This window comes from Sitophilus oryzae, unplaced genomic scaffold (assembly GCF_002938485.1).
Source record: "Sitophilus oryzae breed Bouriz unplaced genomic scaffold, Soryzae_2.0 scaffold_1178_pilon_pilon, whole genome shotgun sequence".
Lineage (NCBI taxonomy): Eukaryota > Metazoa > Arthropoda > Insecta > Coleoptera > Curculionidae > Sitophilus > Sitophilus oryzae.
In genome coordinates this window covers 1,883,458-1,908,625 of record NW_022145813.1, presented here as the reverse complement: position 1 = coordinate 1,908,625, position 25,168 = coordinate 1,883,458, and the positions used below count along the sequence as shown (strand labels likewise).

Sequence of the window (25,168 nt, the reverse complement as noted above, 5' to 3'; positions counted from 1 at the left end):
TTACGTAAAAAAGGTCTCTTGGTAAAAATCGCTACGAGTAATAGTTCTCGAGATATTTGGAATCGAAATTATCAATACCTATTATCATTAACATAAATTAAACATGTCAACTAAATAGTTACTAGACTGAAATCATAAATTTGAAATGTTTTTGAGCCAAAAGTTCAACAGAAACTGTTTTATTATTTTTTCGCAGAAAAAATTATGATTAATTTAAAAAATTAAAAATTTCCCAAATTTATTATTTCAGTCAAATAACTATCTACTCAACGTGTTTATTTTTTGCCAATAATGGCATGTATTGACTATTTCCATTCTAAATATCTTGAGAACGGTTGCTCGTAGCGACTTTTACCAAGAGATATTTTTACGTAAAAAGTCACGGAAATGTATATTTTATCACTCAGTAGTTTTATACAGGTACGGATAAAAAGTTATTACTCTTCTAAACAGTTAAAACACATGTAGGTGGCACCCCCTACAAATAGGAGTCATATTGACATCAAAATCAAATTTCTCGTGTCAAAAAACCCCTAGACACCAATTTTCTACCAAATATTGACGTTACTTCAGAAATTATTTGGAAAAAATCGAAATAAAAATGAAACTTCTACACCCTGTATCTCCGAAACTAAGCATTTTCTGACATACATTTATACGAACTTGTTTACCTATTTTTATCTACAGAATATGCTGCCCAAGTTTCCGGAATACAGTTCGGACCACCCTGTATATTAAGTAAATAAACATATTTACTAGATAGATATTTGAGTAAATTAATAATTTCGAAACGTTCTGATACCAAAGGTTTCAACAGAAGCTGTTTTAAAACCTAACTGTTAATTTTTCGAAATTTCGTAATTTTTGAAAAATCGTATTTCAGTTAAAACGAGTTGATGCAAAAGGTTCTACCGACACCATGTTTTCATAAATTTCCAAAAACTTTTGCCATTTAGAAAATGCACATGCATTGATTATTTCAAATCCAAACTTCTCTATAATAGTTATTTGTTGTAATTTTTACCATTTTTAAACCAAAATACTTCTTACGACGTATCTTGGCTTAAAAATGACTATAAAAACTATTTTTGTACTTAAGTAAATTTAATTTCACTAGAGTTGGCTGTGCCTTTTGTTTTTATTTTTTTACAGCTAGGTTTTAAAACAGCTTTTTCAAAATGCCTCAAAAATTATTAGTTCAATCATTTACAGATCATTTACAGACAGGCCAGAGACATCGATTTGTGACGTCACCGCACTAGTCCGGCTTTTGTATTGTGCCATATGGTACTGCATATAGGTTTTGCATAAATAATAGTATTTATTGCTAGTTTTGCCAGATATAAATATGAAAAATATTATACAGAAAGATATTAAAAAATAACATTAACTTTTTATCGCGTTAAAGTAATTGAATAGCATTAAAATTTAGATCTAAAGCACGAATATTAATATGAAATAAACTACAGCATAAGATGAACAAAATAAAATCTAGATAATAAAAAGCGTGTCCTAAAATTGCGTTAGCGAGTATTTAGCAACCAGTAATAATATACCTGTGATAAAAAGTTTCCAAATATTAAAAAAATTGAAAACTATACGTTTATCGACAAGTTAAGAAAATGTATTGTATATGATAATGGCAGAATACATTTTAAAGTTTAATTAAAAATAATTGTAAAAATTTGCCTAACATATTTAAAAAATGTGGATATCAGATAGAATTAACTATTAACATTAAGTAATTTGTAGTTCGATGTTCATCAAGTAACCATCTCCATAAATCGTAAATAAAAAGATAAAGATATCATTTTTTTATATAAAATACTGAAATAAAGTACAAATTCATTTAATTTCTTTAAAATATATTGCCATTTCATAATAATAATAATACTTTTCAATATTTATTTCATCCTGAATTTCCAAATCTTGTTTTCTTTCATCGGGACGTTTTCTCTTTATGGGAACATGCACAGAGTCCATAAGAGGGTTGATTTGGAAAAATTGTAGGCACAGCATGTTCTGTAGGTTTTAGACGTGACCTGGTTACAGTTAATATTGTTGGGAAAGAGAATGTAGACAGATCCTGAGGACTTATTTATAATTGCTGCTACAAGGCACAGGCACAGAACAATGTCGCGGAATTTTTTATTTCACAAAGTAAAAATAAAGAAACGAAAACTGTTTTACATAAAAGTACACGTCACTTACGTTGGTTTAACACTATACACTAACACTAACGCTATTAATTATGTTTTTATATAAATTCCCCAACTTTTTCCTAGTCCGGCACACAGCTGGCATCGCCGGTGTTACTATAATTTTTACCGAAAGTATGGTTTTTTCGCGGGTACGATGTTATGAATCGGATCTAGATAGTTCACTATTCACTCAAAATTATTTAGTATAATTTTATTAGCATAGAAACGCGTAAAAAACACAGATTTGTTGCGAAACTAATGAAAACAATTGGTTTGTTTACGACTACTAATTCTGGACCACTTCGGTAGAACTGTCAAAACAGTCAGGCCTTGAATATGACGTTAGCCACGGTTCAATCAAATATCTTCCTAGTGAAAATCTTAATTTTTGTTATGATGGCATGTATTGATTATTAAGAATCCAAATATACAGGGTGTCCCAGAAATAAGTGCAAATATTTTAACTGGTAGTATAGTTCAACCCCAGAAACACGCCTATGAGGTTTTTTTAGCGAAAAAAAAATTTGAAAATTCGAAATTTTTTGAAAAATTTTTTGGATTTTTTTTTAGTTTTTAGATAAAAACCATAATTTATTGATAATATGGCAACATAGGTATTAGATTAAATTTACAAGAAAGAAAATCCAGAAAAGATCCAGTGGTTCTCAAAATTTTAGCAAAAAATCATTTTTTTTGCAAATTTTCAAAGTAAAATAACTCCGTTATTTTGGACTTATTTGAAAAACGATAAAGAGAAAATATGTTTCTTTTATCGAGATCTACCACCCCTTAAAATATTTGCACTTATTTCTGGGACACCCTGTATAACGGTTGCTCGTAGCGATTTTTACCAAGAGATATTTTTTACGCAGAAAAAGGCACAAATGTATATGTGTTTTTTTCACTCAGTAGTGTAATACAGGGATGGACGAAATATTATTCTTCTTTTTATATTTACAATCTTTACAGTTGAGGGTTGGAACCTTTGGTGTTACACAGCAAAATAAAAACACTAAATCACCACAATACACCAAAACACTTTTACTTTTACACTGGACGCGCGTTTCGCTAACCATGTTAGCATCATCAGCAGATGATTATAAACTAGTTCAGTTTATAAGCATCTGCTGATGATGCTAACATGGTTAGCGAAACGCGCGTCCAGTGTAAAATAAAAGTGTTTTGGTGTATTGTGGTGATTTAGTGTTTTTATTTTGCTTTACAATCTTTAATAACTGTTCCTGTTGGAATTCTTCTTTTTACATTTCTAATCTTTACAACTGTTCTGAATTATTTAGAAAATATACAAAAGATGAATCCTTTACAGCCTGTAAAAAATAGATTAGTAGTTATTATAACTGCTAAAGTTTTATTATAACTACTAAACTATTTTTTTTCTTGCTGTATAATTCATATTAGAAGTTAAAAAAATCAACAATTTGCTTCATTTTAAGCAGTTCTTTAAAAAGTTTGAAATCATTTTTTCTGTAAAATAAAATGGTGAAAACTTATTCATCATCTTTAAAATTTACATGTAATTTTATATGTTTGTGTTGGCGATGCAACAGATAGTATACAGGGTGGTCCTAACTGTATTCCGGAAACTTCGGCAGCATATTCTGCAGATAAAAATAAGTAAAAAACTTCGTCTAAATGTATGTCCTAAAATGCTTGGTTTCGGAGATACAGGGTGTGGAAGTTTCATTTTTATTTCGATTTTTGAAGTAATAATTTTTGAAATGACATCAATATTTGGATGAAAATTGGTGTCTGGGAGTTTTTTGACAAGATAAATTTAATTTTGAGGTCAACATGACTCCTATTTGTAGAGGGCGCCACCTACATGTGTTTTAACTGTTTTGAAGAGAATAATTTTTCGTCCGTACCCGTATAAAACTACTGAGTGAAAAAATATATATTTCCGTGATATTTTACGTAAAAAATGTTTCTTGGTAAAAATCGCTACGAGCAACGGTTCTCAAGATATTTAGAATGAAAAATGATGACAGGTGTTTGACTCAGTTTGATGACAGTTGTTTGACAATTTTTTTACTCAGTAGTTTTATACAGGAACGGACGAAAAGTTATTACTCTTCAAAAGAGCTAAAAAAGAGGTAGGTGGCGCCTCCTACAAGGACGAATCATATTGACATCGAAATCAAATTTCTCATGTTAAAAAACCCCTAGATATAAAGTTCATCCGAATATCGAATTTAGTTCAGAAATTATTAGGAAAAAATCGAAATAAAAATGAAACTTCTATCTCATCACCCTGTATCTCCGAAATGAAGCATTTTAGAACACGTCAGATATTCAAAAGGGATGTTAAGTGAACCCTACAAATGTTCCTGTTCAAAAGACTGACAGTTGGAATGTGATCAAAAGTCATGGCAGATTTTCTAGAAATACATACATCAACACAACACTTTACTGATGATTTTAGCTACTTCGGCTTGTGAAAATCGGCAAATTATGGTATTCCTGCGATTCTTGAATGATTTTCTTCAAAATAAAAGAAAAATAACTCTTCTTGTATCTATTCTTGTATCCGAGATCCCAGTGATAATGTTCGAATTTGGGACAACCTCTACAATGTGTTCATGAGAATAAAACGAAAAAGGCTTAAAACCGTTCTGTCTATTTGCAAATTTAGGTACCATAATTTAGAACCCTCTTGATCCGCCGCTGGACCGAAACCCATAATACTCTTTGCCCATAACACGCTTCGGCTACCTAAGCCCAAACCCAAACAAGAATAAAAGAAACACGAATTAGTTTTAAGTAGACTTGTTTTCGGTCTGCTGATATTTCTTTAAGCGTTGCTTGTTTGGCAAAGGTTCGATACGGGTCGACAACGAGTGACCTAGAACGAATAAGTATGCTATAGGTAATTTGTTATTGTTCAAAATACAATAACAAAATACACTGTTACAGATAAAGTTCGAATAATATCTATGGGATTTTTAATTAATAAATTGATTTAGGTGAAATTTGACTTTGGTGTTTGTTTGACATTGAACACATATTGAACATCATGGATTTAAATAAAAAAAATCAACTTGTTTAAAAACTTATACCTATAGTATATATAAGTATAATAGAAAATAACTGTAAAAGCTAGAAAAAAATTTTCTATAAAGCTATAAAAAATATATATTCCTCAAATAAAAGTTACACTTGCTGTTGTAACGTTTATACAATTATACAGGGTGGCGCACCTCATCCGCCTCGGTTGATTATACGAAAACAGAAAGATGTAGAAACAAAATATTTGATGTGTATATGTGGGGAGGTAATGTGCACAATTTAAAATTATTTTGAAATATACAGACTGTTTCAGAACTAAGATCCATACCAAAGTTATATTTTTTCTAATGGAACACCCGGTATTTTATTTAATTTTTGGATTCTTGTGTCCAAAATTTACTATTACTAAGGGTTAAATATGTTTAAAATCTTTGGTTTTTTAGATACGTAAAGATATTTAAATATGCATGCTACAATAGAATAGATTATTAACACCCTGTACATTACTTTTCAGAATTAATCCATGTGCTCAGTTTACAAGTAAAGAAATAAAGTTTACTTAAAAACGTTATTGCTTCTTTAAATTTATACAGGGGTACCAAAAATTGCTGATCTATTTTAAGGATATATTTTATATAAAAAACGTCGTTATTTCAAATGCAACACACTGTATTTTTTTAAATAAATCGAAGCAGATCCAAATGCTCTTTCAAACTATATTAGGGTTTTCTATACCTATCTAGCTCAGATTTTGAATAAAAAGCGATTTTTAAATTAAATGACAATCAAGATGGCTGGCGTTGCCATGGCAATTTTCTAATGACAGTTAGTAACTGCACAGATTGTAACTGTTTTCAAAATCGACATTAGTTTATGGACATTATTATTTGTAACTTATAACAGTTTACTTAAATTTACCTACAATTGTTTAATAAGTAAGTATTCATTATTTTATCAAGAAAAATAATGCAGTAGGTAGGTACCTATCTGCTGGCGGAACGAATGGATATGTTACTGACTTTATTTTGTGAGGAAATTAGTTGCATGGCCTTATGCTCAAAGATATCCAAATAGGATTTTTCCTGAATAAGAGTTCCTTTAAAAAACTACTTGTCCTTTTTCGCAGAGCTGGTAGTGTGGTTTATAAAAAACCTATTAGTCAGAAACTTGTCGTTGGAAGTGAAGAAAATAAATTTACCGTAATTGAAGAAAGAGAAAGTAAAGAGCTGTATGTTGATCAAGCTAACTTCTGCTTCGTCACTATCATGGATCTTTCCGCTGGATAGACTATAGTCTGTAGTGGTATAATGACAATAGCTGGATGGATAATATACAGGGTGGCCCATCGAAAACGTTCCGCAAGGTATAACGGCCAGGGTATTTTTTTTTCAAAAAATCCAAAAACACGTTAATTTTGTTTGTGAGGGGGACAACTTTTGCCCCAAAAATGATTGCAGAATCTTCAACCCTCTAAGCGGGGGTGTCATCCCCCAATTTTTTTTAAATATAATAATAATAATAATAATAAAGACTTTATTGCGAAATTTAAAAAAAATCACAAAAGGCGAAGTTGAAGCTTAGCTTCCTAACTTAACCCTAATTAGTAGACATAATTAATATATATTATATAAAAATATTATAATAAATCAATAATAATTATAATAGAAACTAAAGGGTAGAATAACATAGTTAGAATATACCGAAAATCAATTAATTAAATATTTATACATGAAACATGAAATAATTGATAAGTATTTATATATGATAGATACACAAAGAGAATAATTCTATGAGTAAAAAAAACCAATAATTAATCCCGTATTATAGATAATTATACAGAAAGTAATTAACAAGTAAGTACACATTAAGTAGATAAATAAATAAATCAAAACAAACTAAAATGGAGGCATGACGGGAGATTATAAGATCTGAACATTTAAATTGAAGAATTAAATATTAACTGTCGTATAGAACTTTTAAATTTCAAATAAGAGTTAATTTTAAGATTTACAGAAATTCTATTATAAAGAATACATGCCTGATAACTGAATGATCTCTCATACAGAGTTGTGCGATGTATAGGGGGAGCGATATTAAACTTGTGACGCAAGTCCAGTGAATGTTCATCATACCTAAATTTAATTTTATCAAACAAATAACATGGACTTTTATTATTGATTATCTTATAAATTAGTAAGTATGAATGAAATTTTATTCTCCCAGTAAGTTGAGCCTTTTTTTTCTCCCAGCCATGTTGAGCCAACCAATTTCCGCCATTTTATTTGTGATACCTGTATCATATTTTTTTATACTGCCTATCAAACGGATACAACAGTTCTGTAGTCGTTGAATGCGTTTAGCATCATGATCTAAAATACACGGTCCATATAGTGAGTCACAATCGGTAAATTGTGAAAGAACTAAGGTGTCACATAATTTCTTTTTGAGATTAGGATTTAAGATGTAACGTTGATTGTAGATCAGTTTTAAATTTATGAAGGCCTTTTTTATACATTTGTTAATATGTTCAGTAAACCTTAAGTGAGTATCCATAATCACACCAAGGTTCCTTGCAGATTTACAGCTATTCAACCTCTTTCCAAAACACAAACCAGTGAGGTCACCCCGATCAGCAGCCTCCATAATATCATCCGTTACCTTGAGTAATGCTGTTGTACAACTGTGGTTTTTCCGAAATCCCGACTGAATCGGAGGCAAGAGACTATGTTTATTTATGTATTCTCTCAGCTGGGACTCAAGAACCCTCTCAAATATCTTAGAGAGGGTTGGAAGGATACTTATTGGTCTTAGATCACTCATACTGGTGATACTGGATACTTTAGGCACAGGAAGTAGAAATGAATACTTCCAACCCAAAGGGAATGTGGAAGTTTCAATGCATGAATTGATAATATGCGCAATGTACGGAAGAATAACTGGATAACAATAAAGGAGCATGGCCAATCCAATACCATCGGTACCCACTGCTTCGGATTCGATCGATAAAAAAGCTGAGCGTACCTCGTCAACCGTAGCGATCCTGAACTCAAATGACGCATTTGTTTTCTTCCTGTTATGTAAGTAGAAATTCAAAGTATGAGGATGAGAAGGGGGATCAAGTGGTACCGCAATGAAAAGGGCTTTCTATTCTCTATACTTTCCCGCTTCGTTTTTGAAAATCGATCGAGTCATTGAGTATGAAGGATTGAAATTTGAAAAGTTTATTTAAACATTTATCAGAGTAAATGATAAGGATAAATTCCTTCGACCAATTTGCTGGTTTTTCTTATTAATTCTAGATGTTTACGCATTTTTCACTTGCCACAAGGTTGAAGATCAGGTGCGGTAGTGGCTAGATAGCTGTTCTGTGACTTCTGCGTTGAAGTTCTTCTCAATATCGTTAAACTTTTTAACAATTATTGTGTACTCACTTTCAGAAAAAGTGGAAATAATCGAAGTTTATTTTAAGAATAAACTTTATTTTTAGACGTCTTCGTTGAGTTCTTGTACCAACTGAATTTTGTATGCGTGGAACTTGTATTTTTTTAATATCCTTTGGACGCTTGTACGATTCACGCCGCCGGTCTCATTGGCTAATTTTCTTGTACTCAGCGTACTATCCATGGCAACTTGGCCCAATACGAATACCTACATAGCTTCATTTACTACAGAATTTTCCCTCTGCCTCTTTTTAATCATAACGGAACCAGTTTCGCGAAATTTTGCTACTAACTTGCGAACAATTTTGCCATAAAGGTGTTTGTCAGGATGGCGTTCGTTGAATATCTGCGCAACCCGATTGCCATATTTATTATTTTTAAAATAAAGTTCGATTATTTCTACTTTTTCTGCAAGTGACTACACCATAATTGTTAAAAAGTTTAACGATATTGAGAAGAACTTCAACGCATAAGTCACAGAACAGCTATCTAGCAACTACCGCACCTGATCGTTCAACCTTGTGGCAAGTGAAAAATGCGTAAACATCTAGAATTAATAAGAAAAAACAGCAAATTGGTCGAAGGAATTTATCCTTATTATTTACTCTGATAAATGTTTAAATAAACTTTTCAAATTTCAATCCATTTTCTCAATGACTCGACCGATTTTCCAAAACGAAGCGGGAAAGTATAGAGAATAGAAAGCCCTTTTCATTGCGGTACTACTTGACCCCCCTTCCCATTTGAAAAAAATTGGGGGATGACACCCCCGCTTAGAGGGTTGAAGATTCTGCAATCATTTTTGGGGCAAAAATTGTCCCCCTTAAAAACAAAATTGACGTGTTTTTGAATTTTCTAAAAAAAAAATTACCCTGGCCTTTATGCCTTGCGGAACGTTTTCGATGGGCCACCCTGTATTGGGACATATAGTAATACAATTATTGACAAGGGTAAAGTAGCTTTATGGCCACAGTAATATTTATTGTATTCTAAAATCTTCTTTGTTTTAAACGTATGACAGATAATTTTAAAAGTTAGCTTTCAGTGTGTTCTAAAACTATGTCAATCTAGTTATTTCAAGAGACTGCGTATTTTCGGTCCCAGCAAGAGAATACAGGTCCTTCCGCAAGTAATTTCAGAAGTTATTTTTATAAAAATAGCTACTGCAGAACGTCTGCTGCTTAGTACGAAGACGACAAATACGTCTTGTCTAGAAATTTGATACACTCTGTCAACTTGAACTAAATGTTTTAACGAAACTAATGCGGTGCATATAAATAGAGATATACAGTGCCCGCAATAAAGTCTGCATAAATAGGGATTTTTCTTATTATTAGAGGTAAATGAAATTAAGTAACGCAGTTAATTTTTGTTTGCGTAATAAAATTAAAATTAAATACTATATCATTATACGACTTTTTTACATGTCAGATTTGAGTTCAAAAGTTCATGTCAAAAAGTTCCAAAACTTCTCTTATTTGTTGAAATTTTAAAAACGCTGTTTTAGTGGAGTGCCCAGAGACTTTTACCTCGGAATTCAATTACTGTAAATGTATTATTTGGAAACATTCTGTATTGTGTTTTATAGATAAAATACTAAAATGTTTACCCATTTTTTTTATTGCTTTTAATTTTTTATTTTAGTAATTTTAATATATTATTCTTAATCTAAGTAAATTATAAGCAAATTTATTGAAATAAATAAATCTAATGCATAAGCTTTACCTATTCTGCTTATATTCTAATCACTGAAATTTTGATTGAAATCGAATTATACAGGGTGGCGCGTTATATACGATGCGATTTTTCCAAGGAGAACAAAAGTTTATATTGAAGTGAAATTTTGTGAGCTTATGTAAGTCAATTTAAAGCATTTTCTAAAATTATGTAGAGTTCTACAGGGTGTCCTCAACAAAAGTTACATATCAAAGTTATGCTTTTTGTAATGGAACACCCTATATATTAATTGATTTTTGGATTCTAGTAAAAAAATAAAGGTTTGTTTCATTAGAAAAGTACAAAAAGCAGTGAAGTTATTTGACTTTTTAGTATCTTTTTCTAAATTAAAAATGAAACTCCCTATTTGTTAATTATACGAGGGAAAACAAAATGTTGATTTTTTGGCGAAAGTTTAAAACAGCCTGTGAAATATGTTAAAACAGCAAGAAATTTAAAAATCATTTTATCATCTAGAGACTTTCTTCCTCGATGGTTTGTTTTTTGGTTCATCTCATTACCTTAATTTTTGTTGGAAATATTCGCTTTTGAAGAAGACACTAACATTTTTTCGTAATTTTTACATTAAGACCATGCCTTTGCTTTTGGGCCTAGTCAACACATCTAGTAAATTCTGGTCCCGAAGCAGACCTTCTTGACATAAGATTTACTTCATTTAATCTTCTTCTTATAGTCCGTTTAGTTAATATGTATGTTCCTTAAGTGCAATTCATTATCAATTTGAAATGCTTACAATAAGTCGATCGTCTCGATTAGAAGTTTTCATACGGGTTCTCATAAGGTTCCTGGACATCTAGATTAACGTCCTCATGGACGTGGTCATAATTCAAAGACTACTTAGTATACTCTGTGGTGTTAAGGTCCCCCCCCCCCCACTTGCCAAATCTTTAACTCCACCAGTCACATAAAAATTGTAACATTTCTGATGATAATTTTTTGACTATTCTTTCTTATTGATCATATATCCTTTTAGATGAAAACTACTCTGTATTTATGCATTCTTCAAAATTTGTTTGATTTTATATTATAGCTTTTCTCCGCTTTTTGTTTTATGGAGATTTGTGCAATGAAGAGCTCATATACAGGGTGTTTCAAAAAACATGTGCCATCTCTCGTGGGGAGATTCCTCACGTAAAAATAAGATTTATTTTTCATATCAACATACGTCCGATTCTGCTTCGTTTCGTAGGTACAGGATGTTAAAGTCTTAGTAATCTTTCGATTTATTATAATTTTGATTCCAAGTACTTCTAGTGATTCGATTGAAATTTTAAGGGTAAAAGTTACTATAAGTGCTGCATATTTTAATGCTAAAAAAGTGTCGATAAATTCATCAGGGACGTACATATGATTTATCACTGGAATATTCTTCAAAAAAAATATGTGCGCCACTGATTTTTACATGGAATTTCAAAAAAACAATGTACATTATTTCATCGCTTTTCTCCACTTTTTGTTTTATGGAGATTTGTGCAATGAAGGGCTCATATACAGGGTGTCCCAGAAATAAGCGCAAGTAATTTAACTGGTAGTATAGTTCAACCCCAGAAACACGCCTATGAAGTTTTTTTCGCGAAAAAAAAATTTGAAAATTCGTTTTTGGATTTTTTTAATTAGTTAAAAACATAATTTCTTGATAATATGGCAACATAGGTGGTAGATTAAATTTACAAGAAAGAAAATCCAGAAAAGATCCAGTGCTTCTCAAAATTTCAGCAAAAAATCATTTTTTTTTTGGAAATTTTCAAAGTAAAATAAGTCCGTTATTTTGGACTTATTTAAGAAACGATAAAGAGAAAATATGTTTCTTTTATCGAGATCTACCACCCCTTAAAATACTTGCATTTATTTCTGGGACAACCTGTATAAATCAACTTCGAACTTAATGTTTAGTCATTTAATTAATCTAGTATTTAAAACTTCAACCAAACATGCTGATTTGTTACAACTTACACGTACCTCCCTATACCTTAAAATAACATATTCCAAATCTACAATGTTTTAAAATAAGTAAGCGTGCGTTTTGGAATTATAAACAGATGCATAAATGATCTTTAATAATTTATAAGCGCATCTATTTGTTATGAATCAACTCCGGTCATTAATTTGCAAATCTTATCGGTCGTACACAACAGGTATTAATATTGCAGCGACAGAGTGCAAACCGCTTAGAAATTCTCGACATGGCTTGCACGACACTTCTTGCTAGACTTATTAAAAATAGTTCCTTTGTATCTTAAAATATTCTAACTGGTATCGACGGAAACAAGACTAGACTGTCAAAGGTGTTCGTTTGTTTAATTCGAATGTATACAGGGTGTTTTGATAGGTATTAACTCTAAAAAGTACAATATTGTTGTAACTTTTTTGCTATGGGAAAGTTTGTATTTTTATGAAAAATAAAATTAATAATTTAGGAGTTATCAACAGAAAATTTGATTTTTTATATGAGGCATCCTGTATATTTTTAAAATTCATTAAAAAGAACTTAAAATTACCTTTCCAAAAATATTCTTTCCGGTTAAAATGCTACCAGCAGCAGTTCTTCTTTTTTACGTGTCGTCTCTTTCGTGGAGGTTGGCGATCACACTGGCAAAATCTTCACTATTCTCGGCTTTTCTTATGAGTTCTTCAAAAGTTAGGTGAGTCCAATTTCTGATGTTCCTCATCCAAAATAGTTTATTCCTACCGAGACCTCTTTTTCCTTCAATTTTACCCCTAACTATTAATTGTAAGACGTGGTATTTTTCATTTCCCAATATACATATGCCCTAAGCATGATGTTTTTCTTATTTTTATTATATTGAGCAGTTCTCTTTCTTTGCCTATTCTATTGTAAACTTCGGTATTTGTGATATGGACTGTCCATGGAATTTTAAGCATTGTTCGATATATCCATGTTTTGAACGATTCGAAGCGATTCATCTCTTGAACTTTCAGTGTCCAGTGTCCATGTTTCTGCTCCGTATATAGGATTGACCAAGCATAACACCTGACGAGCCTAGTTCTCAACTCAAGGTCCAATTGGGGTTCTGGAAAACGTTCATTTTTAAAAATACATTCCTCGCTTGTTCTATTCTGGTTTTTATTTCCACGTCGTTGTTCAAGGTGTTAACTATCCAACACCTCAAATATTTGAACTTATATGTAGACCTGTTCGAAGGTATTGCCCTCCATTTTAATAGGAATTGATACATTTTGATTCTTTCCAAATACCATGACTTTGGTTTTAGAGGAATTCATCTTCATCCCGTATTTCTTACATAAGCCTGCAAGTCGCTCCACTAAACTCTGGAGTTCAGTAACAGAAAGCTTACCGAAAAATCGCCTCAGAATAAACATTAAACAACGAAGGAGACAGCACACATCCCTGTCTTACTCATCTCTGTATATTGACTGGATTGGAATTGTCATTTTCAACTTTCATGTGGGCTGTTTGTTGCCAATATATATTTTTCAGAAGAGTTACATCTTTGCTGTAAACACCCAACTCATACAACATTTCGATAAGTCTCGTATGTTTGACTCTATCGAATGCTTTTTCGAAATCTATGGAACATACATTGGTTTTTGTTTTTCTGTACACTTCTGCGCAATCATTTGAATATAGAACAAGGCCTCTCGTGTTTCCAATCCACGCTTAAACCCGAACTGTTCATAGCCGCTTTCTTGCTTCTTATAAATTCTTATAAATTTATTTACTTTATTACTTTTTTCTTATATACTTCTTATAAATTCTGTCATTTATTATATATTTTCAGTAATACCACAGAACAGATACAAATTTGTATCTGTTCTGTGGTAATACTTTCAGTGCGTGACTCATTAAACTAATAAGTCTGTAGTCACTGAGATGTCGAGCTGATGTTTTTTTCGGAAGCGGTACAAAAGTTGAGTGGAGCCAGTCATCAGGTACTTTTCCTCTATCATAGAGCTTGTTAAAAAGCCTAGTCAGTATATCTATGTTCTCTTCTGATATTAATATAAGTTAAATACGATTTATATAAGTTAAAACGAAAATAATATTTGCATAATTTATAATTTTAAAACAATTTAAACTATATTTAATAACAACAGCACATTTAAACTATATCTAATAACAATAATAATAAATAGCAAACCAACACACGAGATTTTGCTACAGGAGGTGTTTGAAATCTCGACCGTCTTCTCTTATGCACAGACTGCTCTGTTTCTGAACTTTTCTCGCGGAATCCATTAACACAGTAGTTGTTAAAGATACCATCGCATAACCGCTAAGTACTTTTAATTCTTGTCTAGAGTAGGTACATGGGCAATTTAAAAATAAGAACCTTAAGTCTTCCCCATAGATAAAAATCCATAGGGGCTAAATCCGGCGGCCTCGACAGCCAACGGTTGTGATCTTGGTTAGCTATCCAATTATTCTCGAAATTGGTTGCAAAAAATTGCTGATAATTTCAGCGTTGTGAGGCGGTACCTTGTCTTGATGGAAAAATGTTTTTGAGTTCCATTAGGGGCAGATCATCAATAAGGGATCCAGAGCCTATATTAGTTAAAAGTGGTGAATTTTAAAAAAATCTGTATTTCGAAGGAGATTGAAACAAAATATCAAGTGTGTTATATTTCTGGAACGATAAGTTTAAGTTCTTTTCAGTGAATTAAAAATATACAGGGTGTCCCAAATAAAAAATCAAGTTTTGTGTTGATAAATCTTAAATTATTAATTTTAAAAAAATTATACTTAAACTATTAAATTCTACGTAAAAAGATGCTTTGGAAATGTTTTCATAAAAATACAACATTTTCCATAGCAAAAAAGTTACAGCGATTTGTTAAAAATGCACATTTTTGAAAAACAACCCGTAACTCCGAAACGGTAACAGATATGGACGTGCGGTTTTTACCTCTATGGTTTTTACCATCATGTTTTTGATGAAAATTGAGCTTCAGACACCGATATTAGTTTTCGTCTACCTCCTATAGAAAAGTGTGTTTCTTAAGTGTCCTATTTGGCCCACCCTGTACAGTCCAATCGAACGGATTTTGAGAAAATCGAAAATATAAGTATATTTTTTTTAATCTTCGCAGTTGTGGTCAATCTTGTAACTATTATATTATAATATGTACCGGGTGGCCAACTAAGAATGGACGCCGGCTGTATCTCAGAAACTACTTATCGTATAACTTTGGAAAAAAAATTCTAAAAGTAAATCGACCAAGAGAAATCGCTGTAAATTATTTTCAAGTTTGAAAAATGTCCGCCAGGGGGCGTTTCTCTGATAGCCAATCAGGAAACAGGGTTTTTCTCAAAAATATGCAGGTGAACAGGTATTTTAAGTATTACTATTGTAATCATCGACAAATTTGTAATTTTTTTGATATAGAGTATTTTGTTCTATCTCATAAAATAAAGTGGCGGGGGAAGGTTAAACTTGCTTTTATTAAAATAAGGATAACTCTGGTTTAGGTTAGCCGATTTAAACAAACTAGGGCACGTTTAAAAGAGCTTTTCTTCCTTAATGATCTCCAGTATAAATTTTGTTTCCATACATTTTTTCGTGGTAGTTAGAGGGCGCTGTTTGACATCATAACAGATATTTCGCTTTTGCATAAAAAATTTAAATAGGAGGCTATATTTCTCTTTTCACAGTTAAATAGAGCACAAAATTTCCAAAATATTAGTTCAAACCGCAACTTTCTATCTTCTCTCTAACGGGATATATTTAGAAAATAAATCATATTAGGTTGTCGCCTAGGTTTATAAGGTCTGTGGTCAAAACATATATTTTAATTTTATTTTAATACCACTTAATTGTCATATTCGTTCTTCATTTGACCACATAAATTAAAACCCAGAACAATCGAGTTCCACTGGAATGGCGGCGTACATATGAGAACATTCTAAATCTTCTCTATGCGCCTAATGATCTATGTACTGGATTATTCTAGGCTCTCTGTCTGTGGCTATATAACCCGAGGCCGGTACAAGGAGGACAGAAACAAATATATCGGTCGACGCGTACAACTGCCGCGCTAAATTCAAAATAAATTCATTTTAGATAAATAGTTATAAATAAGTTGTAAATAGTTTAGGTAGTTTTATAGTTATTGTTTTGTTACTTAGTGTAAAATTAATTGTGTTTAAATAAATTAGACTTTTTATCCACACGGTACGGTCAAGAACGTAACAGTATTTTGTTTCAACAATATATTATCAGAAACAATGAAAAAAATATCTGCAGATGAAAAACGTGCATACATATAATTCTATTTCGTCTTTATGTTTCACACTTTGAACCTCACGTTCTTATAGTTTGTCCCATATCAGCGTTACAAAATACAAGCAATTCTAATAATTAATTATCGGTTGATAAGGAACAATATGAATGACATTTTAACTTTAGAGCTTGATTATTGCATTTTTCCTTTGCGATGAATTGTTTTAAATTTAATTTGTTTGTTATATTGTTTCAACGTTCCATATTTGCATTTTTTACTTGCTATCTAGTTCCTAGTTCTAATTATAGTTTAAATGTAATACAGGGTGGCGCACCTCATTCGCCTCCCTTGATTATACGAAAACGGAAAGATGTAGTAACAAAATATTTTATGGGTATATGTAGGAAGGCAATGTGCATAATTTAAAATTATTTTGAAATTTACAGGGTGTGTCAGAACTAAGATCCATTGTTGGATTCTTGAAATAAGGCATTTATTATAGGGGTTTAATATGTTTAAAAGCTTTGGATTTTGAGATATTTAAAGATATTTAAAAATGCATGATATAATAAAAGAGTTTGTCAACACCTTGTGCATTAGTTTTCAGAATTAATTCTTGTGCTCACTTTCAAGCTAGAGAAATAAACTTTACTAAAAAATTTGATTGCTTTCTTAAATGTATACAGGGGTATCAAAAATTGCTGGCCTTTTTAAATATTTATTCTACATAAAACCTTCGTTATTTTAAATGCAACACTACGTATTTTTTTAAATAAATCGAAGCAGATTTAAGTGCTCTTTCAGCTATATTAGGGTTTTCTATACCTATCTGGCTCAGATTTTGAATAAAAAGCGATTTTTCAATTAAATATTAATCAAGATGGCTGTGTCGCCATGGCAATTTGTTAGTGACACTTAGTAGCTATTTTCAAAATCGACATTAGTTTATGGACTTTACTTAAAACTATAACCAGGTCATTTTTATTAATTTACCTACAATAAGGTTAATAAGTAAGTATTTATTATTTTATCAAGAAAAATTAAGCAATATCTGCTGGCGGAAGGAATGGATATGTTACTAATGATTTATTTTGTGAGAAAATTGCTTGTTGGCCTGAAGGGTTTATGCTCAAAGATATCCAAATAGGAATTTACTTGACAAACGTTCCTTTGAAAAACTACTTTTCCTATTTCGCAGAGCTGATAGTGTGGTATATGAAAAACCTATTATGCAAAAACCTGTCGTTGGAAGTGAAGAAAAGTGTGACTTGATCACAGGAATTCTATTAACTTGAGTCGTGAAAACGCGCCTTGAAACTGATGAATCATCGGAGAAAATTTTTATTTTACTACAAAATGCCCAACAAATAACTGCAAGTTATAAAGACGGTTCGTCGGTATTTATACATCGACATACAAGACGTAAACTGCCGAAATAAAAGAAGCCAGAGCCGCATTCCATCGTCCGGGACGCGGACGAACGGCCCAAGCCTGCTTTCACAATGGGCCTACGAAACAATCATTAAAAAACGATGAAGGATGGTAACACAAAAGAACGAAGAGTATCGACTGGAGATAGTCGCAGTGGCGGTACCATAGCATAAGGAAACTAGTAGCTTTACTCTTTGTCAAAACCTTTGTTCTTTTTCTGCCACTAAAATGACCTTGTTCTCGCGTCCTATGACCACTGACGTAGCTGTATAGTCGTGGTCTATAACTAGGCAAAGTATAGTCGTGTTCACAATAAAATAAAATAAAAAAAATTGATCATCGAGTAAAAATTTGCTTCAAAACAGAATATTTTCACATTTCGTGTAAGTAACAATTAATTCTTCTGTATCTGAAAATCTTCTGATGGGAAGAAATGCGGAAATTTTTAGTTATTATTACCGACTCCCGAAGGTACCGAAAGAACCGGAAATTAATAATTTCGAGTCCCGGTTCTTTGATATTTCAAAAGAACCGGGAATTTCCGGTTCTGAACCCTAGTTACCATAATATCAAGAAATTATGTTTTTTAACAACAATTTAACAAAATATTGCTTATGTTTGGACTAAATTTTCTCGAATCGCAGTCGCAGTTTCCTATGAGAGCCAATGGCAAGTTGCAATTGCGATTTTAAAACCGATTGAATCGAATTTTACCATTTGTTGCTTATCTCAACTATGTATTATGTCATTCATTAAGATTTGTGATGTGTGATTTTAAAAGTGAATATGATTGTTATAAAAGTATAAATTAAAGTGCATGGGTTATCATATTATTTCAAAAAAATAGTTTCTCTATTATCCCTAAGAATATAAATATCCAAGCCGCCACTGGGTTGGTTTGTGCGCCCGATTCGGCGCTGTGTAATTAAGAAACTTCTCGAAGTTTTTGCGTATGGATGCTGGTTAGCGATGGACGCGCCGGAACAACTAGAGATGTCCACTCTAAGAAAAATATCGATATACATCTTTTCGATAATTTTCATTTATACCCGGTGCGTCTCAAAAGTGGCCCACCCCCAATAACTTTTTTATTTTTTCAGATAAAACAACGAGATTTGGTATGTTAGTATATGACATAAATTATAAATTAGGATTGATTGACATATTCCATTGTTTTCGATCGCTTCCGGTTTCACCGGAAATGACTACAATTTTTGATTTTTAAGTGGGACCCTCGGTATTTTTTTACTTTATTCGATAGAAAATGACATTCTGAATAGAATGACATATCATATGTCAACTTTTGACATTTTCGCATATGGTTTATTTGAAATTGTAACCTACGGTTCATAAAGACAACTTCACTCGAAATACCGAGTGTGTGGTATCAAATTATTCGTAAAAAAATGATTTTTCGAATATGCTAATGAGCCACCCTCGTTCCATTTGACAATACACTACCCAACAAATATCTAGAATGATTCGCAAGGGCAGAGACAAGCAAAAAAGTTCATAGTAGATCATTCGCCAAAATTCACAGCAGATCTATACAGGGTGTTTCAAAAAACATTTGCCATCTCTCGTGGGGAGATTTATTATAACTTTCTTCCAAGTACCTTTACCGTTTCAAATGAAATTTTGAGGGTAAATGTTACTGTAAATTCGACATATTTTAAAGCTAAAAAGTGTGGACATATTCACCAGGGACGTGCACACGGGTTATCACTGGAATATTTTTCTAAAAAAACATGTACGCCACTGACTTTTTTTCTCTCGTTAGCGAAATAGTGTAAACAGTTTAATGCCGATTAAAAGTTGTCTCTTGATATTTTGTCGATTTCGGCTTCCTTGATTAGATAAACGCAATTTAATTAATTTGCGTTAATACAAGTCTAACAGCAACCTCGAAAAAATTTAATATTGTTACGTTTTTTCTCGAACGAATGAATCATTACGGTGTCTATTCTTTAATGCGATGTTAAGGTCATCTGAGGGCGGGACATATAGTTAGGTTAGGTCGAGTCCACACGGGTCCGCAACAATATCATTAACTTGAGAAAGTTTTAAATAGGTACTTATATATTGATTTCTTATCAAAAATATAAAAAAAGTTCTTATAAACATGGGCAAGGAAATCCATAGTTTTACAGTTACAGGATTCACAACTTCCATTTTTTAACAAATTTTCAATCCCGGAGCGTTGAAAAAATAGATTTGATCGTCTAATGTTTTTCGTGTCTTATCCTGACCGGTTAAAAGATGCTCAAATCGTATTTTTAATCATACCTCAATTTTTTCCAATTGAACGAGGGTGGCTCATTACCAGATTTGGAAAAAGCATTTATTTACGAATAATTTGGTACCACACACTTGGTATTTCGAGTCAAATTGTCTTTATGAATCGCATGTTACAATTTCAAATAAACCATATGCGAAAATGACAATGTTTTCTAATATCGATATTTCGACATGTCGATATTTTCGAACATCCCTACTATAGGTACGCCGGAACGACAAACGCCGAATGGAAGTTTAATGACCATCGAAAAATCCGTATTCTAATATTTATCGGAGGTTTTTGTGTGTCGTATAATGCGATGCCGAGATACGAACTAAATTATTGGTCGGTGGTTTTTTTGATCGGGATTCCGAGAATGGCCTGTGGACTGGACATACACGACCGTGTTGTTTCGATTTCGTTCATGCGAATGGCATTGAACAGGTGCCATTGAAAATACTCTTTTTGCAACATACGGATCTCTTTTTTAGTCTGTGTAATATCGTTGATACAACGGTTGTGATGATTTGCCAACGACACTAAAATAATAATGTGTTACCCCTTTGACGCGTCATTGAAAGACATTCAACATTTTAAGGTTTTGTAAAAAATATTGTTGTAGAATCTACTGATAAATAATCACCACGATCTTACAGATCTATTGTGTCCCCATTTCTTGAGTTATAACTCATGATACAATCTCAAGGCTTTGACAAAAGCCAGTATCTGAGACGGTTTTACAGATTAGTTCTCCATCTGCGATATCAGTCGTACCAAAGTTTATGGCACGAACAGTTGTCGTCTCGGCGCACTCAGTTATGAGGTGTTCTGGTGTTTCCCCATTTTCCCCACAGAATCTACATTCGCCGTTATTTATCCGCTTCAATCTACTGAGGTGTTCGTTGAGGAAACAGTGTGACTGTTAAAAAACTCGTGACAATCCCAAGATTATTCTTACTTAAACCAATGAAAATCTTTGATTTTTCAATTGGCAGTAAGCGCCTTAAAAAATAAAGAAAAGGAAGGGTCAAATAAATGATTCTAGATTTTTCTCGGTCGTAAGTCCTGAGAAACTTCTTAAAGTGAGTTCCATTCCAAATTACGGATGTCTGGAGTCTTCCAGGTTCTTGAGTTCTGCTTTTTACCTTCTATTCTTTGCTGGCTTGGCACCCAGAGTAAGAGGACTTTTTTTCTATTTCAACAGTAATTGCTAAATTTAAACCCCAAAAATTTGCTTTTAAACCCCAACTTGCAGCATTCGAGATCTAGTATATAAACTTACTGAAAGAAACTACAATGTTAACTATATGTGGATTCTTGGACACTCTGGCATTGCTGGTAACGACCGAGCAGACAAACTGGCTAAAGAGACACCGCTCTTACAGAATATTGAAGGAACTCCATCCGTTGTCAATTTCAGAAATTTACACAAAAAAGTGTTCTTTAATATACTTACTTCTTCATCTGTATCAAAATATATATTCTCTTGAACGCGGATCTTTCTGTAATGTTGTTAGAACCCTCACAGGACACTCATATCTTACCAAATCGAGGTGGCTTTATCCTGACGAAAGTTCAAACTGTCGAAACTTTCGTGTAGTATCGGGGGCGGTCGTGCGGAGCCGACTGTAAACCGCCTAAGCTCCTCCTCCTTTCTTCGTTTAGGATATGTCTAGGCCGAAACAGAATAAAAACGTGTTCTTCTTTCAAATTTTTGGGCAAATAGACAAAAATTTGACGTTTATCCCTAGATCATATATATAGAAATACATTTTTAAGATATTTGTATACTGTGTTTGTATATAAATTATACCGTATGATCGAGAAAAAACGGCGTCAGCGTTGGCTATGAAATGAAGATCGCTGTCATTTTATATGTAAATTTATATGGGAAATGTCATCGTCAAATGTTCCAGCCAGCAGACATTTTTTTCAAGTCATAAATTATATATGATCTAGAGATTTATCATGTGACGAGCAGATTTTATTCAAATATTAAATTAATTTTTAATAGCATTATGTAATAGTTAATATCTTTTATGGGTAATTACCCTTTTATGTAAATATTTTTTAACAATGAATGATTTTGAATGTAACATTGATTTTTGATTTAGTGCTGGTTGATTTATGATGTTTTCATAATGTTTTCCGTTAAATGAAATTTATATTTATGAATTAGTTTTCAGCGGAGGGCTTTAGTAAAAAATTCGAACCTTAGTAACCGTTTTCTTTTTACCAAAAAGGTAGATATTTTTTTATGTTAGAAGTTATAACTTAATTGGGCATTGGGCATCAGAATAAACATGTGAATATCTTGACTTGGTGTTTGTTGTCTACTTTAAGTGGTACTGAATTTATTAAAATAAACGTTGTTTTCTACATTTCTGTTTTATTTCAATAACAAAATACTGGTCCTACACCAGTGTAATAACAAAGACATCTAAATTTTAGCCGAACACACGCTGACCATTTTATAATTGATTTGGTCGATTTATGATAGAATTGCAGGAATTGTATCACCTTCAACGAAATCAGCTAAGAAGTATTTAAAATATTAAAACAAAACCTTAGAGGGAAAAAATAAAAGGCAAAACCGATTTTTAAAAGAATTTAATATAAGTATTCCAAAAAAAATATTTTAACGCCACATGATGTAACACAAAAAGTAGGTAAACATCAGTTATAAAAAAAACATTAGAAATTTATACAGTATCCTTTAAGCTAGGCTCACGTTTTTCTGCAGAAATAAGTATTTTAATTCAACACATTACTCCCATCACAATAGCACACTAACTTATATCCAAATGGTTAAGCTCCGCATTATGAATATTCTTCACCCGGTCCATTTTCAAGTGAGAAATAATGTAATTTTGATCTGATTTATAAACAATATTATTTCAAGCTAGAAACTTTGCTTTTAATCTGCCATGCTGATAATTGCTTTGGATTTGTATTAACATTTTCAGGGTTAGAGTTCAGTATAGTTTGATGTTGAAACCCTTTCTAACACAATCTCAGCTGCAGGCTTCAGGTTTACATACTATTCATACGCTGTAGATTTTTGACCTAAAAGAATCACTAAATATAGAAAAACTATGGGGAAAAAGTGTTTATCATAAGCCTTACTTTTTGCTTTGATAAGGATATGGCCTGCAACTTTAGGCTTCCATAATCACTACAAAATCTTGCTTAACACACGCCTCCTATTTCCTTTCAATTTCTGGAAATTTGTAAGAATTCATGGTGAACACTACTAATAATTTCCGTGTTTCTTATATCTTTGAAAACTCCACTGGGCAGTCTGGGCTAGCATTTAAAATAAATATCAAAACTAAGGGCTTCTATTTTCTATGTTATTCACAAGTTAAATTTTTGGTTTGTACCGATTCCGCATTTCTAGGCTTTCAGGTTCTAATTTTGCAAGATAACTTTACATTTTAAAGTATTTTAAGTGTATATTTCCACCAAAAACAAATTGCGTTGACTTTTGTTTACAATTTAAAATACAAATAACGAGGGGAGGAGCCGAGATTCGATAACTTCTAATCGGGACCATTCGGTTTACCGTTCGCTTGCGTTCGGGTTTTCGATAACTTGGGCTTTCGAGAGTTTATGGTTCTCCCACCAAATCATATATTATCAGAAATGAACCTCCTCCGAAATGCACCTTATGCAATAACTTAATGTCAATGAGACACATTCTTTTTGAATGCGTTACCTGTTGCCTCCCATAGGTCTAGATTCTTTAATGATGTTACCTATGAGAATATTTTTGCGCCTTTCAACATTTCGAAGATTAATAAAATTATGGAATTCTTAGACAGCATCAACATAACGAAAAAACTTTAATTTCTAATAATTTAAAATAACTTCTGCTGTCCGTGTTGACAGCATTTTCCAAAACCAGCGAATTATCGTTCTATTCACCCTTCTTGTTTCTAGAAATCGCTTGATTACCTTGTTGGGTATGTTGTGAAATGCCCCCGCAATGCCCAATAAGGCACAAAGTGCTGTTACTTTGCTATCTAGGCTTGCCTGTATTAGCTCCGTTTTCTACTCTCAGTCGTAAGTCCTGGGAAATTTCGTCGAGTGTCTCTTCTCAGTTAGAGGATTTCCATTCCAAATTATGGATGGAGTCTTCCAGGTGCTTGAGTTCCTATTTAAGTTGGTTTACAATTGGGAAGCAGAACGGTTCTGGTCCAGTTAGCGGAGCGTTTGCTCTTTCTTTAGCTAGATCGGTTGCTCTTTTACTAGGTACCTTTATCTCTTGGTAGCCTGGCATCTAGAGTAGGAGGACTTTATTTTCTTTATCTAATTTGTTTAACCTCTCTAGGCATTCTTTGACCAACTTTGAATTGATGGTTACTGAGTTGATCGCTCTTAAGGCTGCTTGGCTATCGGATAAGATGGCTCTTTCTTGTTTCCGATAGTTCCTATCGCTGTATGCAGCTGGCAATAGTTTCGGAGAAACTTTTTTTTTGTTTTTATTTAAAAAAAATAGGGGTTAGTATATTTGATACCAATTAAATTTTTAGTTACCTAATCGATGGCGAGATTTTTAAATTCATTGTTGCCAACCGTAGATATATTCGGCGCCGGGCTGACTAACTGGAATTTAAATTTTCCGCTGGGATTCAGGTGGTAGCTCTGCTGTAAAAATTGTCAAGTTGCCACATTTATTTATTTATTTCCTAATATTAACATTCGATTTGACACTTTAGTTTTGTATTACGAGTTTTTGGTTCAAATGAATTATTGTGTTCTGATATTTTAAGCTTAAACATTTTTACTAGCAGACCTTGCAGTCAAACATTGTTCTTTTTAGAACCTCCTTAATGCGAAGTGGTACAAGA

General features: G+C 32.4%; 1 protein-coding gene and 1 long non-coding RNA gene across 3 annotated transcripts in view; one reads left to right on the top strand and one right to left on the bottom strand.

Moving 5' to 3' along the window:
* Positions 1–25,168, top strand: part of LOC115890912 (interference hedgehog-like) — a 138,082-nt gene that overhangs the window by 42,617 nt on the left and 70,297 nt on the right. The gene's annotated exons all lie outside the window — the stretch shown is intronic.
* On the bottom strand, positions 23,239–23,932 carry LOC115890923. Its single transcript, XR_004051725.1, has 2 exons — positions 23,442–23,932; positions 23,239–23,381 (listed from the first exon to the last, which is right to left on the bottom strand). It is a non-coding gene; the product is annotated as an uncharacterized LOC115890923 (long non-coding RNA).